Source organism: Jatropha curcas, chromosome 4 (genome assembly GCF_041381405.1).
Source record: "Jatropha curcas cultivar XTBG-Jc1 chromosome 4, XTBG_Jcur_1.0, whole genome shotgun sequence".
NCBI classification, from domain to species: domain Eukaryota; kingdom Viridiplantae; phylum Streptophyta; class Magnoliopsida; order Malpighiales; family Euphorbiaceae; genus Jatropha; species Jatropha curcas.
In genome coordinates this window covers 2350743-2370254 of record NC_143154.1, presented here as the reverse complement: position 1 = coordinate 2370254, position 19512 = coordinate 2350743, and the positions used below count along the sequence as shown (strand labels likewise).

The following is a 19512-nucleotide window of genomic DNA, read 5'->3' as shown; positions in this document are numbered from 1 at the left end:
TATGAAAAGGACAAAAGAGACTATAAATAGTAGAAACACGTAAGAAATTATAATAAGCAAAGGTGTATTCAGCATTGTGGATTTCCACATACTTTCGGCTCCAATAACTTGGAAAAGTGAAAAAAAAAAAAAAAAAAAAAAAAAGAAAGAAGAAAAGCTGTGGCTGATGGAAGTTAAAAGAGACATTAAACGGTTAAATTGCAATGCACTTGCAATGGCCGCCAATCAAGACCAGAAGAGTCTTAGGTCTTCCAAGTCAATGTTATACATTAAGATTTCATTTTTTTTTTTTTTTTGAATGGGTTTATATATTAAGGTAAAAGCCTTTCCCAATCTTAATATGCATAGCTGAGCTGTCATGTCCATATTTGGTAGCCACACTTACGAACTCACAAGATTCTACTTGTGTCAGGGCTTCCTTTGTTTGTTTCGAAAACCATTTTATTTTTAAAAATTGTTATTTAGGAAAAATATATGCCTAAATTTTAATTAGGATTTTGAAAGGGAAAAAAAATTTTGATTTTCATGTTAAAAAATTTACTTGTTATCTCGTTTAATTTCAACATGCGATATTTATTGGGCTAAAATTAAATTTTATTTGCATCGAATTGATTCACTAAATATAAAATATTTTCAAATAAATATTTATTGTATGAGTCCATTAAAGAGTAAAATTACTACTTTTATTTGTTTAATCAGTAGAAAAAGTATAATGGAAATACAATGAGATCCTACCAATATCATATGAATGAGAAGAGTGATTTCTCAGAATAAAATTATATTGAAAATTCCAATTAATACCATTTTCCAACTTTTCGTGCTTTTCACCCTTTCTCTTTATTAGCAATTCTCTCAATCCTTTCCCTTTCGTTACCTAAACTCCACCCTTATTGCTTCAATCTTCACGGGACAAGAGACTTTATAGCAATCAGGTAATTTTTTCTTCGCCATTTCAAGAGCGAGGTTTATAGAAAGACAAAAGGAGAAGAAGATGATGAGAGGGGTAATTTTATCAATTTTATATGTTTTCTCTCACCACCCTCTTATTTTTTCCACTGTTTAACAGAAAAAATCCAACAAATTAGACGGAGGGACTATTTAAGATGGCAGATGTAAATGTGAGGGATGCACTTGATATTTATCTAAAACGTGAAGACTACTTAAATAATTTTGTTAAATTTCAATGACTAAATAATCAAATTTCCAAGAGCAAATGATGCCCAAAGATGAATATTCTTAATTATTTGATCGATTTCCAATTATATTCCTTACTTAAGAAAATTGGTATAATAAAAATAAAAAAATAGATTAAAATACCAATAGATAGCTCTTGGATATTGTTTGATAAGCCGTGATAGAATATAAAATAATGCAATCAAATAAAATTTCTAACAACTAATTAAATGAACTTATAGTAGCTAACTACTAGAAGTTCAATTGATTGCATTACATTATATTTTATTATGGGCTTACTAAATGAACCTCAGATCTTCTCATCTAAAAAAAATAAAAAGCAAATAAGAAAGATTAAATAAATAGATTGTCCTTCGAATTATAAAAAAAAATCCTATGACACTCTTAATTTTGTTGGACTCTATTTATGCATCTAAGGTTCATTTTTTTACATCATTCCCACACCTCTACATGTTAGCAAATAAGACCATGTAGTCAATCGCAGGTAGCATGAAGTATATAAATTTATGCCAACGGGGAAAAATATTGTCCACCTCTAGTGCAAACGATGTCGTTTATAGTTTATACAACTACAAACTCATCTTCTCCCATCTCTCTCTCTCTCTCTCTCTCTCTCTCTCTCTCTCTCTCTCTTTAAAATTCCCTTTTTACTGCTTCAAATCTTCGACCACCTTCGAGAGTAGCTCTTCCTGAAGCCTGCACTTTTTTTATCTCGTCCTTTAATTTAGATTGCAAGCAGAGTGTATGTATTTGGGCTTTGCTTCCTCTAACGCTGCCTCCCAACTTATTTTCTCATCTTTCCAATTGATTTCTTGAACCAAATCCACCAGGTTTTTGCAATAGGCGACAATTCATGTAATTGGATAAATCCTTCATTTAACAATTCATGTACTCTGCGTTCGAAACTTTGTGTTGCATTCTTTATTCAACTATTCTGATATCACCTTATTACTGAAATTAAGTATGTATCATTATGCAAATTGATAAAGTACTTCTTGTGTTCTTAAAGCCCCATAATCTCTGTTTGTCTAAATAAATTTGGTAGAAGCTTGAGTTTTAGGCCATGGAGGAAAGAAAATAACTAAAATAAGGGATTGTTATTTTCCGTTTAGGAAAATAGGTATACATGTCTATTATTTTTCCATGCATATTGTCGAAATATTTCTCCTTATATTTTTTAGGATAAAATAGCCTATTTTTGAAAATGGGAAGGATAAAATAGTTTATTTCAATAAAATATTATTTTTAAGGTTCTTAATAGAAAAAATACAAAAAAAAAATAGACGGGATACAATAACTGGACGGATCAAACATTTAGATAAATCATCTATTTATAAATACACAAAGATGGGGCAGTTAATTATAGCAGAATATGGAGACAAAATAATAATTATTTCTTTCTTTTAGTTTATTTCCATAAAGATTTTAGGTAACTATAAAAATGTCATGCAGCTTTTCGGTATGGTCCGATTGGTCTCCTCACTTAGTAGAGAGCGAGACAATATTCTTTTGCCAATTGGATCTTCCATAGAATTGTTGTGGGTCCCTCCAACATGTGGGATCCATAGACATTTAAAAAAAAAAAAGAGATTCAAACGTGTGGGACCCACACACGTTTGAATGAAGAAAAAAAAAGAATGAAACACGTTTTTGTGGCGGTCAAAGGGGACGGTGCCAAACAAAAGAAAAAAAAAAGGAAAGAAAGGAAAAAAGGGGAAAGTGGACGCGTGATTAACGTGTCCACTGCGCTCCCTTCTCCTATAAAAAGGAGAAGGATTTTTATTTCAAGATGTACAAAAACAAAAACATAAAAACAAAGAAAAATTTTAGGAAAAGGATTCCTAAAATTGGGAAAGAGAGAAAATAGTGAGGATTGTAATTTTTAGGGTGTTTTTTATTAAACACTTAAAGTGCCACTATTTTTTGTAATCTCTTTTGTACCTACTATTTTTAGTAGAAGAATTATTCGGAGTTTTTGTCCCGTGGACGTAGTCCATAACAGTTGAAGGGTGAACCGTGGAATTCTCGGTGTTCTTATTTTTTCTGGCATTTACGGTAATTATTTAATTTTTACCGTGATTATTATTTCTGGTGGATTCGATCGTCAATATTCAATATTTAATTATTGGAGGTATATGTGGTAATAGTAATTTTATTTTACTTTTACCACCGGTATTTTTCGCAGCCCCCGCTCGGGATCAGTAAGAATCCCAACAATTGGTATCAAAGCCTTTGGTTGGTAAAATCTGTCAAAGTTACTATTTACGTGAATAGTGAATTTCGTGAATAGTGAAATTTTGTCAAATCTAGAATTCAACATGGCTAACGACGGGGCTATGATCAAATTGACGGATTCGAATTATTCAATGTGGAAATCCATAATGGAGGACTACCTCAATTGCAAAGATCTGTATGATCCAATTAAAGGTGACAATGCAAAGCCGGAAGATATAAAAGAAAGGCAGTGGGAGAAATTAAAAAAGCAGACATTGGGTACAATACGCCAATGGATAGATGCTAGCCTGTACAACCATGTGAGAAATGAAAAAGATCCCCAAGTTCTCTGGAAGAAATTAAAGAATATGTACGAGGCTACGAATGCTCAAGGAAAAGTTTTCATGATGCGTAAAGTCATGAATTTGAAGCTGTCAGAGGGACGATCAATTATGCAACACCTGAACGATTTTGAAGGACTCGTAACTGAGTTAGCAGTTAGCGGTATGTCCTTAAAAGATGAGATGCAAGCATGCCTACTGTTGGGATCTCTACAGGATAGTTGGGATACTCTTGTGGTATCATTGAGTAACTCAGCTCCAAATGGTGTGGTAACAATGTCTATGGTAAAGAATAGACTACTTAATGAAGAACTACGAAGAAGAGATGTTGCTAGTACCAGTTCACAAGCCCTTGTCACAGAGAATAGGGGTCGGAGCAAGAGTAGAGGTCCAAAGCATGTAAAGTCAGGTGGTAGATCCAAGTCCAGAGAGATGAGAAAATGTTACCATTGCGGTAAGGAGGGTCATCTCAAAAGAAATTGTCGTTTACTCAAACAGGATAATGCAGACCGAAGACAGGAGAATGACAGAAATACATCTGCTACAGTCTCAGGAGAAGATGGTGAGGTGACTTTAGTCACTCACGATGTAGATTGCTGTCATGTTGGAGATGCTGATACCGAGTGGATAATAGACTCCGGTGCTTCATACCACTGTGTTCCAAAAAGAGAATATTCCACTTATAAAGCAGGAGACTTTGGCACTATTAAAATGGGAAATAATAGTGTCTCGCAAATGGTGGGAATCGGTGATATCTGCATAAAGACAAGTGTCGGGGGCACATTAACACTTAAAAATGTGCGACATATTCCCGATCTTCGGTTGAACCTATTATCTGTGAGTGTACTGGACAAGGAAGGCTATCACCATCATACAGGTGGCGGTAATTGGAAACTCACCAAAGGGTCTTTGGTGGTGGCGAGAGGAAAATTATGTTGCTCGCTGTATAAGACGCACGCAATAATTTGTGCGGGTCAACTGAATACAGTTGAAGATGATGCTTCACCAATTTTGTGGCATAGGCGGCTGGCGCACGTTAGTGAGAAAGGGTTGAATATGTTGGCTAAGAAGTCCCTCATACCATTAGCCAAAGGTAAGATAAACCCTTGTGATTATTGTTTATTTGGGAAGCAACATCGGGTCTCATTTTTGAAAAGCTCTAGAAGGAGAGATAACAAGTTAGAGTTGGTATACTCTGACGTATGTGGTCCCATGGAGGTAGAATTACTTGGAGGAAGTAGGTATTTTCTTACCTTCATTGATGATTTCTCAAGAAAAACATGGATATATTTGTTGCGCACAAAAGACCAAGTATTCAAGCACTTTCAGCAATTCCATGCTATGGTGGAAAGGGAGACTGGAGTGGCCTTGAAGTGTTTGCTCACGGATAATGGTGGTGAGTATATCTCTAAGGAGTTTAGAGATTATTGCAGTCAGCACGGTATCAGGCATGAAAAGACAGTTCCTGGTACGCCTCAACACAACGGCGTTGCTGAACGGATGAATCGTACCATTATTGAGAGAGTCAGATCCATGCTCAAAATGGCTAACTTACCTAAGCCATTTTGGGGAGAAGCTGTCAATACTGCTGTCTACCTAATCAACCGACTACCTTCAGCACCATTGGATTTTGATATCCGGGAGAAGGTCTGGACAGGTAGAAATATTTCATACTCTCACCTGAGGGTATTTGGCTGTAAGGCATTTATGCATGTTCCAAAGGAGCAGAGATTAAAGCTTGATGATAAGTCAATTCCTTGCACTTTTGTTGGTTATGGAGACGAAGAGTTTGGCTACAGGTTATGGGACCCAGTGAAAAAGAAAGTTGTCGGGAGCCGAGACGTAGTATTCCATAAGAATGAGATCGTGGGAGATACAACTTGTGAAGAATCTACAAGTGATGGTGTTGTTGATATTACACCAGGAAGCATTCCTACAGAAGATGCCACAGGAGGAGGAATGCCAGAATCAGAACATGAAGAAGAAGAAGAGCCAGTCATAGGGGATCAAGAGACAATTGTAGATGATAACAGTGATGCAGAGGGTGTTGAGCAGGGGGAGCCAGAGAACCCCATTACACCAGAAGGAGTTGAACCTCAGTTAAGAAGGTCAACCAGAGAACGCCAACCATCTACAAGGTACCCTAGTTCTGATTACATTTTAATTTCTGATGAGGGGGAGCCAGAGAGCTTCCAAGATGTGCACTCTTGCAAAGATAGAGATTACTGGAGAAAGGCCATGCAAGAAGAGATGAATTCTTTGAAAAAGAATGACACGTATGAGCTGGTGAAACTTCCAAAAGGGAAGAGAACACTCAAGAACAAATGGGTGTACAAACTGAAGAAAGATGATGGCAACTTAGTGAGATACAAAGCTCGATTGGTCGTCAAAGGCTTTACTCAAAAGAAAGGTATTGACTTTGATGAGATTTTTTTCACCAGTTGTGAAAATGAGTTCTATTCGAGTGGTGCTAGGTCTAGTAGCCAGTTTGAATCTTGAGTTAGAGCAGCTTGATGTAAAGACCGCATTCTTGCATGGGGATCTAGAGGAAGAAATCTATATGGAACAACCAGAAGGTTTCAAGGTCAAGGGGAAAAAGGACATGGTTTGTCGCTTGAAGAAGAGCTTGTACGGGTTGAAACAAGCACCGCGACAGTGGTATAAAAAGTTTGATTCTTTCATGGTGAATCAAGGCTACAAAAGGACAGATGCAGATCCTTGTGTATATGTTCAGAAATTCCCTGATGGTAAATTTATCATCCTTCTCTTATATGTTGATGATATGCTAATCGTTGGACCAGATGCACATATGATTAGCAAATTGAAAAGTGATTTGTCAAAAGTATTTGACATGAAGGATTTGGGATCAACAAGGCAAATTGTCGGAATGGAGATTATTCGAGACAGAAAGTCCTGCAGGTTATGGTTATCGCAGGAAAAATATATTGAACGAGTTCTAGAGAGGTTCAATATGCAGAATGCTAAACCAGTTAGCACTCTGCTTGCCGCTCACTTCAAGTTGAGTAAGAAATCCTACCCATCAACAGAGAAAGAAAAAGGAGATATGTCAAATGTTCCATATTCTTCAGCGGTCGGAAGTTTAATGTACGCAATGGTGTGTACAAGACCAGATATCGCTCATGCAGTTGGCATTGTGAGTCGATTTCTGTCAAATCCCCAGAAGACATGTTGGGAAGCAGTAAAGTGGATTTTCATATGCCTGAGAGGAACTTCAAAGTTATGTTTAACTTTTGGAGGTGAAAAGGCTGCAGTAGTTGGTTCCACAGATGCAGACATGGCTGGTGATCTTGATGAAAGAAAATCTACATCAGGATACCTATTTACATTCTCAGGGGGAGCTATTTCATGGCAGTCAAGATTGCAGAAATGTGTTTCATTATCAACGACTGAAGCAGAGTACGTTGCAGCAACGGAAGCAGGAAAGGAAATGCTTTGGTTAAAGAGATTCTTTCAAGAATTGGGTGTGCAGCAGGAAGAATATATAGTTTATTGTGATAGTCAAAGTGCGTTAGACTTGAGCAAAAATACTATGTATCATGCACGGACGAAGCACATTGATGTAAGATATCATTGGCTTAGACTTGCCATTGAAGAGAAGCAGTTTCAGTTGCAGAAAATCCACACAGACAGAAATGTTGCAGATATATTAACAAAGGTCATTCCGAAGGAGAAGTTCGAGCTATGCGTCAAAGCAGCAGGGATGGAGAGTCCCACCATGTAGTCGGGAGGGGGAGAATTGTTGTGGGGTCCCTCCAACATGTGGGACCCACAGACATTTGAAAAGAAAAAAAAGAGATTCAAACGTGTGGGACCCACACACGTTTGAATGAAGAAAAAAAAGAATGAAACACGTTTTTGTGGCAGTCAAAGGGGACGGTGCCAAACAAAAGAAAAAAAAAAGGAAAGAAAGGAAAAAAGGGAAAAGTGGACGCGTGATTAACGCGTCCACTGCGCTCCCTTCTCCTATAAAAAGGAGAAGGATTTTTATTTCAAGATGTACAAAAACAAAAACATAAAAACAAAGAAAAATTTTAGGAAAAGGGTTCCTAAAATTGGGAAAGAGAGAAAATAGTGAGGATTGTAATTTTTGGGGTGTTTTTTTATTAAACACTTAGAGTGTCACTATTTTTTGTAATCTCTTTTGTACCTACTATTTTTAGTAGAAGAATTATTCAGAGTTTTTGTCCCGTGGACGTAGCCCATAACAGTTGAAGGGTGAACCACGTAATTCTCGGTGTTCTTATTTTTTCTGGCATTTACGGTAATTATTTAATTTTTACCGTGATTATTATTTCTGGTGGCTTCGATCGTCAATATTTAATATTTAATTATTGGAGGTATATGTGGTAATAGTAATTTTATTTTACTTTTACCACCGATATTTTTCACAGCCCCCACTCGGGATCAGTAAGAATCCCAACAAGAATAAAAAGAAAATAACGGTTCCCCCAACTTAATGGAATTCTGAAAGAAATTATAAAAATAATATTCGCTGCAGGTATTCTTAGTTCACAGTGCACTGAAATGGCTAATAGAATTGACAATTTCAGCGTGCAAAAATATTTCAATAACATGCGCTATCATTTTGACAGCTCAGTGAAATAGCCAATGAACTAGCAATTTTAGTGAAGCCAATTTATTTCATTTTTCAAATAAGTAATAGGCAGTGCCTTTGTACTTGAGAAATGATGGAGATATTTGCAGTGCTTTTGGGATTTTTTGATGAGTTTTGAGTTTGGTAAGAAAAAAGATATTTTGAAGGCTTTTACCCAGGTAAGTTGGCTGTAACTCTTGCTTGAAGAAGATGTTTCAATCTACCGAAAATGTGTTGGTTAGTATGGTAAACGACATCAATCCCCGTGCGGATGAAAACATAAGTTCGAACACTGAGAAATGCACTTTTCTGAGAGCATAAAAACCTTTATGCTCTATGGCTCGCAAGTCATGAGCTTGATTTGGTTAATTAAAAGGGATTTTTAGGAAAAATTACACCAATGATCACATAACTTTAGTTTGTCATTTTTTTAATCACTAAACTTTGATAATTGTTTCAACAATACCATCATCGAAAATACTAATATGGTAATAAAAATAAAAAATTTTATTTTAAGAAATACATATTTTCTCCTAATATATTAATTTGGAATCTACCTATTAATTTATTTAACAAATAATGTCATTTACATGAAAAAAGTTTTAAAAAAATAGAAGAAAAAAATTGCTCCATCATTTATATTATGTAGTATTGTTTTCTTTTCTTTTTTATATTCCTTTATAACTATGATTTTGTTTTTATAATATATGTAAATTTTAATGTCATATTACTGTTCCAATTACCAAATTCCGGTAAGTAACCTCCCGTTGAAACAAAAATTAAAGTTGAGTGACTAAAAATGACAAATTGAAATTATGTAACTTAAACAAAATTAAATATAAAATTAAGTGACCATTGATATAATTTACCCAGATTTTTATGATTTGTTTGAAAATGAGAGGAAGCAAATAATGGAGGAAGAAACCAACGTTGGTTGGGATGGAGTAGTTGAGACTATTTCTCCCTTAATCAAAGGTCTCGAGTTTGAACTTTGGGTATGCAAAATTATTACGCTAGGACTGTCAGTCCCTATATGGGCCTTGCAGTACTCAAGCCAGACGCAGTCAGAGCCCAATGGGCTTATAGATACACGTGGTATAAATCCAAAAAAAAAAAAAAATAATGGAGGAAGGAAAATAGTGTAGAAAAATAGTGAGCAATACTTTTCCTTGTCCCAAAAAGAGTATTATATTATTTTTTTTTCTATACATTTTAAGAAAATACAATTAATGTAGTGATGATTTATGTGTTTCCCTTTTCCACCCCTATTTACATAATAAATTAGCTTCAAATTTATAGATGTAATTAAATGCAACTAAACGTAAAAGTGAATTTGCTAAATGGTAAAATAGAGGAAAAAACTTTAAATGCATACAACAAATAAAAGTGGACAATTATTTTGAGACATTTCAAAATGGATTAATGGCCAATCTTTATGGACAGTAGAAGATAGGGAGTAATTTTTTTTTCTATAATTATTTTCCACCATTCTATTTAGATATAATAAAAGAAAGAAAATAAATTATATTTTCCATTATTTGAAAAATAAAATTTTAAATGAACAGTGTCATAAAAATTTAAAAATTTACAATTATTGAAAACAGTGGAATTCTCACTTTTATTGGTTGATTCAAACTCCAAGTTGTAGGTTGAGGTGAAAAATAAATTAAATTTTTACTTACTTTATTATTTTCTTCCTCTTTCCCAAATAAGGGAAAACCCTTTTCTTTCGGGATAAGTCATACTAATGGTCATTTAACTTTCTACTTAATTTTATAAGATCACGTAATTTTAACTTGTCATTTTTTAGTTACTAAACTTTAATATTTGTTTCAACGGAAAATCATTCCATTATCGGAAATATTAACATGATAATGAAAATAAAATATTTTATTTAAAAATTTTTATCTTCGCCTAATATATTAATTTAGAATCTATATATTAATTTATTTAACAAATAATGTCATTTACATGAAATAAGTTTAAAAGCTTAAAAAAATAAAAGAGAAAAAAAATTTCACTTTATCATTTATATTTTGTAGTATTATTTCCTTTTCTTTTTATATTCATTTATAATCATGATTTTAGTTTTGTGATTATATAATTTTTAGTTCCGATTACAGCATTCCGGTACGTATAAGCATTTTATTTTCCAAAATACTTCGTTTTTTTCACAAAATTTCAAATTGTCATTGGTGAAGTGTTTACCCATTTGAGTAAAAGTCAGTATACGCACGTTTCAAGTATATGGTATGCCTATAATTTCTCAAGCCAACTAATATTGTTTTTATAACCAATAATTTTTAAAAAATAAATTGATTTCTCAAATTTGTAGCCAAAGGTATACTCAAAAGGAGAGGTTAGTGATAACTTCTGAAAATTAGGTTTAAGCTGCCCAATGTTTAGAGTTGAATTTTTTAGAAATTGATTTCTTTTGAAATTTTCACTTATACAGTATTTATAATAGAAGTGGTATAATTAGATTTCGATTAGGACAGTGGAGATTCTCCACTAGCTATCAGTTAGAGGTTTTCTAAGAATACAATATCCTTAATATGTATTTATATATTATTCCTTTCGAAATATGTGTTTATGTAAAGTACCCAAAAAGAGTGGATGTAATATATAATAATTCTACTTTATATTATTAGAAAATAAAATAGTTTTATATTTCGTTGGTTAAGATACTATATATAAGCGGTGACAAAAATGTATATAAAAATTCAATTTACTAATATAAAAAATTAATTAGTTACTCTAAGAATTTAAAACTTACTTCTCTTTTACCAAAAGAATAAAAGGTAAAACATATATGTATTTAAAGGAAATTTATTAGCACGTAAGTATAACATTAAGAATAACTATGAAAAGTAGAAAGACGGCTATAACCAAGAGAGATTTCATAAATATTATAAACTCTGAGTTAGCCATCACTCTTAAATATAGAGATTTTTATAAATAAAAGAAATATGTGGCATTATGTATAAAAAAAATATAAGGATAAAAAAGAAGAAGAATAATTTTCAACCAGTATCAAATCTATATCTATATATACATATAATCCTGAAGTAAAAAAAGTTTTCAAAAAGCTGACATGAAAATATCATACTATGAAAAAAAAGTCAAATCTCTATATTTGAAAAAATAATTGAATAATTATCCAAATCTAAATTAAATGAATTCTTTGAACTTTTACGTAAAGTCATACCATACTTATAATTAAGTATTTTAGTTAGAAATAAATTCAATACCTATAACTAATTAAGGGATATTTAATAATTTTCAAATTTACATTGAAAATAATTTAATAAAATTTTAAATAATTTAATAATCTTAAATTTCTGTCCAATCTTCTAGAATCATTAGGAGTTCCAATTTAAAATCAAATACATATCTTTATAAAATCTATCCTTTTATGATGTAAAAATTTTATTTAATCACGGAAATTAAATGCCTAATAATTTAAAATTTTAATGTTGTTATCTAAATTATTAGAAATCAATCACAAGCCATCAATAATTTTATTTTAAAAATTAATATTTACTTAAAATAATTATTTATCTATTTAATTTTTAAATTTTTTTACTTTATCCTTTTATTTTATGATTAGATTAATTAAGATAGGAAAAAGTGAAATTCAATATATATATATATATATATATATATATATATATATATATATATATATATATATATATATATGAACTTTTAAATTTTTCTTTTTTCTTCTGTATATATATATCAACTTATATTTTTTCAAACCACCATTTTTAATTTTGTAAGTTTTGGACTATGAAACCATACATACTAAACAACTTATAAAATTATAAATAAATTAAAAACTAAAAGTATAATATATAGTAAAAGAGCAACCGCGCAATGCGCGGGTCTTTACCTTGTATATATATAATCCTGAAGCAAGAAAAAAAAAAAATTCTAAAAAGCTTACTTAGCACTCTATTTGTATAAGCATTCTATTTTTCCTATTTTTAGAAATTTTTATATTTTTTCTGAATTTTTAACTAATTAATAATAACTAATAAAGATAACTTTTAAAATTTTAATTTATATAGGACGTTGTAACTAAAATACTAAAACACCGTTGTATCCTATCTTTATATTTTTCTTATTTTTACTTTTTATAGATTTTAATTCAAGTTAAATTTTCTAATTTGTTTATCTCTAAATTTTAGAATTTTCAAAATAATGGAAGCGATAATGTTTCTGTGTACAAATAGCATGAAATGAATAGATATTTCACAAATATTTGAAATTCTGAAACAAATAGTACGAAATATAAAAAATTCATAAAATAGAAATTTGAAAGTGGCTTGAGTTCGCTTTAGCAACCAATTGTAGTGTTATCTCATAATAGAAATTTGAAAGTGGCTTGAGTTCACTTTAGCAACCAATTGTACTGTTATCTCATATGAGTCGAGGCTGAACTTGCACCACCACTAATTTCATGCCGCCACTAATTCCATGCCGCTTCTTCTACTGCTTTTGATAATGGGTTTTGAATTTAATGGTTTTCTTTTTCTTTTCCTTTTGATTTTTGATTGTTATGATATAGAATCAGATGCTGAGGTTGTTGATTTGAATTTTGAAGGCAGCATGTTTAGCACTGCTGTTGTCTATAAATAGAATATAGAACTGCCATTGTCTATAAATAGCTTAAGCATGGTTCAATGATGTATGATATCGGGGTTATAGATAATTTAATAAAGAGTTTAGAGATTATTAATAGATTTAAAGAAAGTTAGTTGATGTAACTAATATAGTTTATTTAAAAGCTGGGATACCTCCTACTGTATACTACAAAAATTCAGCAATTTGCGACCGACAAAATAATAAAAATCGGTCGCTAATATTAATTAGCGACCGATTATTGGTCGCAAAAGTGCTCGTCACAAAATTTTTTGCGATCGAACTACTAGGCGGTCGCTAATTTGCGACCGAAAAGTTTGTTGCAAAATTATAAATATTGGTCGCTAATTTTTGTTGTGTCTTCCTTCTGAAAATCTATCATAAATTGGTCGCAGATTGTGTCGGTCGCAATTAGGAATGTCAATCGCAAATTTTGAAAACGATTAGTCGATGGTCGGTCGTAATTTTAAATTTAACGGTTGTAATTTTGGTTGCAGTTCGGTTGCAGATCCATCGCAAAATATAATTACAGAAAAAAAATTTAATAATATTAAAAATCATAATTTTTTGCACCTGTAAAAACCGGCGTATATAAATATATATCACAATCAGAAGGATCATCATCAAGATCACAACACAATAACATTAATATAAAAATGGAATTGTTAATGTAATGTACTATACAAAATATGAAAAAATCAGAAATAGCTAAAAAGGTCCAAAATCAGATCTACAAGGTTGGTCATCTGCACAATCCAGTGTCGTAGCGCCAGGAGGAGTATCTGCTGGATGTGTCGTAGTGTCGGCAGGAGTGACCAATGTATCGTTTGTAGTATCGGGATCAAGAGGAGACGGTAGTGGCTGATGCAGAGCTATAGAAACATCTCGATCTGTAGCAGGCGGAGGATCAGAGGAAGAAGTACCAGCACCATGTTGACCGGACATCCACATGGCATGCGCTCTAACTCTGCAAGCTGTCTCTCCTGCTCATCAACACAAGCCCGTAATGTAGTAATCTCATCGGCGCTGTGGTCGGGCTGTAGTCCTGAGGCGGCTGCAGAAGCGTATGATGCTGAGCCGCAGTAAAACTGTGATGCCTGAGATCCGATGCCATATACTTTCCTCTTCTTTTCGCCCCCTACAGCCTCTAGATAGAGTGCTAACTCATCAATTCTGGACTCAGCTTCAGATTCAGCCTGAGAAGAAACAGCATGCTCGCGAGCGGTACTGTAGTTCTCCTGAAAACAACAAATTCATTAATCAATGCAGTTGCAAGCTTTATTATATTGAACTTATACACGTAAGAGACGACTAGAAGGTAAATGTAAATATTCTTCATTGTTACTTACATTGACGCCCAATGCACATCTGTCGATAAATGTATTTCCATCGTGGTCCTTTGTGTTTGTGTAAGTAAACACCTCCATCTGTGTGGGCGCACGACTATATTTTTTAGCCTGTAATGTATTTTTATGCATGATATATTAATATGATGTCATTTCATTAAACATCAGTTTTGTAATTGTGACTAGTTGACTCACTGATAATCGAGATGTCTTTATAGCAGATATTGATCTGCCTGTGTGTCGAGAAGGTCCTGCTCCATCACCGCCAGTCTCACTGCGCCTGTTTTGTGCAAATATCTCATGCTTTCTCTTGAATGCAGGATACTCCCAAGCCTTCTGCCAGCTCTCCCATATCTCTTGAGACACGCATTGCTGCTTCTTACCGCTTTTTTTTACATCATATAGGTGAAGTCAGCATATCGTATATCGCACAATTTCTCCCAAGCCACTTTTAGCATAGTTGTAATAGCCTCTTCCCATACGAAATGCTTCTGCAAAAATGAAAAATAGAATTTTCATAAAGAGAGGTAGCTTGATTAATTGTAAACATTGAATGAAGATATAAATTAAACCAAATCATACCTGAAACTCTTCCCAATAAAAGTCTCTCGTCTCTTGTGGTACGGCATCCCATGTGTATCCATCTTTATCGAGATGTAACTTGATTATCCTCATAATTTGCCTTGATGCTCGAGAGTATGGATATATGCTGAGGAAAAAAACATAAATGAAATATAAGTAGACGAAATCATTAAAATCTGAAGAAAACCAAGTACAAAGGAAAAAGTAAATAAGTACTTCCTGTCCCGCTACCAAACTGAGCTTGTTACGTGGCTCTGATGAAGCTGCAAAAAAAGTGACAAATGCTATCAATACAGATAAATAATTAATATATAACTGAAATGACAGTAAATGACATTTATGATTACCTGGTACAGTAGGTGACTGTGAAGCTGGTGAAGACTCTACTGGTCTAGGAATTGAGGTAAAAGAGGAAGGAACAGAAGAAAGTGAAGGTGGCACGGGAGGCTGAGTAGAGGATGAAGCCCCAGACGTACTTGAAGAAGGAGGTAATCATAAATGTCATTTACTGTCATTTCAGTTATATATTAATTATTTATAACTGTCATAAATGTCTGACGCGTCCTTGAAGAAGAAAGACGTACTTAAAGAAGAAGGTGGCACTGCCTGACGCGTCTAAATCAACCGTCCTGCCTCTAGCCATCTGTACTACAAATAACAGAATCTACATATGTATATATACAACTATATGAATTGCAGAGCATGTGCTAAATATGTATAAAGAGTGTCAATAGCATTAAAATTCTTCATTACTAATATTATATATGCATCTATTAATTTATTATCCATAATACATAATGCCTTAAGTATTTCTGTCTTCTTCATCATCTACTTCCTCCTCTTCTTCTTCTTCCTCTTCTTTATCTTCGTCTTCTCAGGTACCCATGATGATTTGATCTTCTTCCCCTTCATCATCTGATGATCCTATTTCAACATAAGTTTTGCTTTCATCATCCAGTCTTTCAGTTAAATCTTTAACAACTTGCATCGGTTGCGTATCAACCGTAACTTCTTGAAATGGCTCAGATATTGCGAGTAAAGCAGATTGTTTAGTTTCAACTGCATGAACAACTGCTTTAGGCTTGATTTTACATACTGCCATCCAATCGCAACGATCTCGTTTCAATGATGGATATGGGACATAGTACACCTGCGCAGTTTGCATCGCCAACACAAAAGGTCCGTACTTCATATATCTTCTTCTTTAATTAATATCCACAATATTATACTTAGGATGAGCCTTCATGCCAACGTTTGGCTTAGGATCAAACCATTCACATTTGAATAAGATTGTACACTTGATTGGTAGGGATGAATATTCTAACTCCAAAACCTCAATCAATTTGCCATAAAAATCATTAGACTCGTCACTATAGTTTGATCCCTTTATGTAAACACCACTATTCATTGTCTTTCTGCTTCCCCATAACCCTCAGTGTGAAACTTGTAACCATTTACAAAGTAGCCAGAGTAGGCATTAGCAACCGGTAGAGGTCCTCTTGCTAGATCAGTAATGAATTTGGTATCAATATTGCTTCCCGAGCTTTGAGCTTATGGGAAATAGTAATGACACGAGTGAAATCTACGAATGTACACATATATTTTAAGTAACTAGAAAGTTACTTACATAACATTTGAACCATTCTGCAAATTCAGAGTCTAGCTTTGCATCAATTGCAGTATCAGTCAAATTGGAATTTTGTAGCCGTAAAAGCTTGATATATTTCCTATTTATGAACGAACAAAATTATCATAAATATGATTTAACTAAGCTGTATTAAGTTTAGACTCTCAACAAGATTTATACTTACTGTACAAATGGTGTAATCTCTTCGCAATTCAACAAAATATAGGTTTGAGCTGCTCGTATCTCTGCATCAGTCAATCGTCTTTTTTTTATTTACCAATCATACGCCTAGGATAGGTGAAAATTGTTAGATTTCCTTCTAACTCAGATTATATTCAATCTCCTCTGTCATCATTATGTGGCACTCTCCGATGCTTGGTGTAAACATGTGGTTCGAAGTAGTGTGAACAGAAGGTGGAAGCTTCTTCTACCAAATATGTATTGCAAAGTGATCCCTCGACCTTTGCCTTATTGTGCATATTCTTTTTAATTTTCTGCAGGTTTTTATAATTGTACAAGAAAATATGTAAATATGAGTTGACATAACATTGTCATAATTAGAGTGGGATGTTAGTGATTCACCTCTCAAAAGGATACATCCATCTATATTGTACCGGTCCTGCTATACGACATTCATAGGGCAAATGAATGGGCAGATGCTCCATAGAATCAAAGAAGCCGGGTGGAAAAATTCGCTCGAATTTGCATATCACTATAGGGATTTCTCGCTCCAATTGGTCCATATCATCGCATCGGATAACAATCATCATCAATTCCTTGAAAAAGAGACTCAATTCTGTCATTGCTTCCCAAATTTTCCCTGGCAACAATTCTCGAAATGCCGCAAGAATCAATCTTTGCATGAAAATATGACAGTCATGGCTTTTCATGCCAAACAATCTGTATTTCCTTATGTCGACACATCTACCCATACTTGAACAGTATCCATCTGGAAACCTTAATGATCGAACCCAATTGCATAATACTTGCCTTTGGGATTTATCTAAAGAATAACATGCCTTTGGAAACTTTTTAGTAAGTACAGATTGCTCGAGTTCTGGTCAACTACAAATTTCCTTCATGCCTGCTCTCGCTTTTGCATTATCCTTAGATTTTCCCTCAATGTTCATGACAGTGTTGAAAAGATTCTTAAACACATTTTTTTCTATGTGCATCACATCATGGTTATGACGGATAAGAACTGAACTCCAGTACGGCAAATCCCAAAAGATGCTTCGCTTTTTCCATCTGCTATTCTTGCCAATTCTACCATTTATCTCCTCTGCACCTAACTCTGTAACTTTCATAAGTCCTAGATCTTTAATTTCTTGTAATATTTCAGCTCCAGACTTTACAGGTGGAGGGGGATCAGAAATAGTGGTGTTCTTTCTAAAGCATTGTCGATTTCTTCTCCAAGGGTGAGATTCTACTAAGAATTTGCGATGACAATCAAACCAACATTGTTTACCTCCATTTTTTAGTGTAAATGCATTAGTGTTTTTCATGTAATGAGGACAAGCCAAATTGCCTGCCGTACTCCACCCAGATAACATTCCAAATGCTGGAAAATCACTAATGGTCCAAAGCAAAGCAGCTCGCATTATGAAATTTTAATTGGCTGAAATATCAAACGTTTCAACCCCATACTCCCATAAATAAATAAGTTCGACAATCAAAGGCTGCAGAAGCACATCAATCTTGTATTTTGGATTATTAGGGCCAGGTGCAATAACACACAAAAATATGTATTCATCTTTCATACACATTGACGGTGGTAGATTATATGGTGTGACAGTGACAGGCCATGATGAATATTGTCGTCCTCATTGGCCAAACAGCTGAAACTCATCAGTACAAAGCCCCAATCTCACATTTCTAATATCAGCAGCAAACACGGGATGATTATTATCAAAGTGTTTTCAAGCTTCAGAGTCTGATGGATGAGTCATTATACCTTCCTCGCATTCATGCAAAGCATGCCATCTCATGTGTTCGGCTGTCGCCTTAGAAGCATATAACCTTTGCAGGTGAGGAACAAGAGGAAAATAATACATCTTCTTGAAAGCCTTCTCTTTTTATACTCTACCAGTCCCTTGACCCCACCGTTGATATCTTGGCAGATTACAAAACTTGCATTCTCTTAATTCGGATTCAACACCCCAGTATATCATGCAATTATTTCAAAAATAATCAATCTTTTCCACGGGTAAACCTAATCCCCAAACTAATTTTTTTGTCCGATAAAAATTATCCACCATCGAATGGCTTCAGGCAACATTTCTTTTGATAACTACACAAAATCATGGTAACACCTTTCTGAAAAATGGTGCTCCGCTTTCATGTGCAGTAATCATGCCAATACATATAGAACTGAATGATTCTTGCATCCAGGCCACAGTTCACTGTTAGTTGCACTTAGCATGTCAAACAATTATTGTGCTGCATAGTTTGGCAATTCCTCCATATTATCCCAATGAAATTCTGCTTTACCTACATCGATTACCATATCATTGCATCGATTACCATAATGAAATCGATAAAGCTGACCTTCTGAACTTATAGAAATAGAGTGACCTAACCCACTGGAAACTCGAGGTTCACCATGATGTATCCATTCATAATAATTTTCCACTAACCCATTTTTGCATAAATGAAGTTTAATTGTATCGATATCTAAGAAAGCTCTATTCTGTCACTTGTTATGATTACATGGACACCTCAACTTATTACCATCCATACAACTGGGATTAGCAACTGCAAACTGTATAAACAATTCCAATCCTTGCAAGAATTATTGTCTTAATATCCCATTGACCTCATACCTCCAGTATATCCATTCTCGATTAGTCCGTATTTTTTTACCTAACACTCTGTTTATAAAAGGCAAATTATATGTAATTGCATTGGTCATAAAGCATCCTTAAAACATGCTAAAAGTAATGTTCT

General features: G+C 33.7%; 1 pseudogene; it reads right to left on the bottom strand.

Moving 5' to 3' along the window:
- Positions 1-16746: 16746 nt before the first annotated feature.
- Positions 16747-18620, bottom strand: LOC149496657 (uncharacterized; annotated as a pseudogene).
- Between the last annotated feature and the right edge of the window lie 892 nt (positions 18621-19512).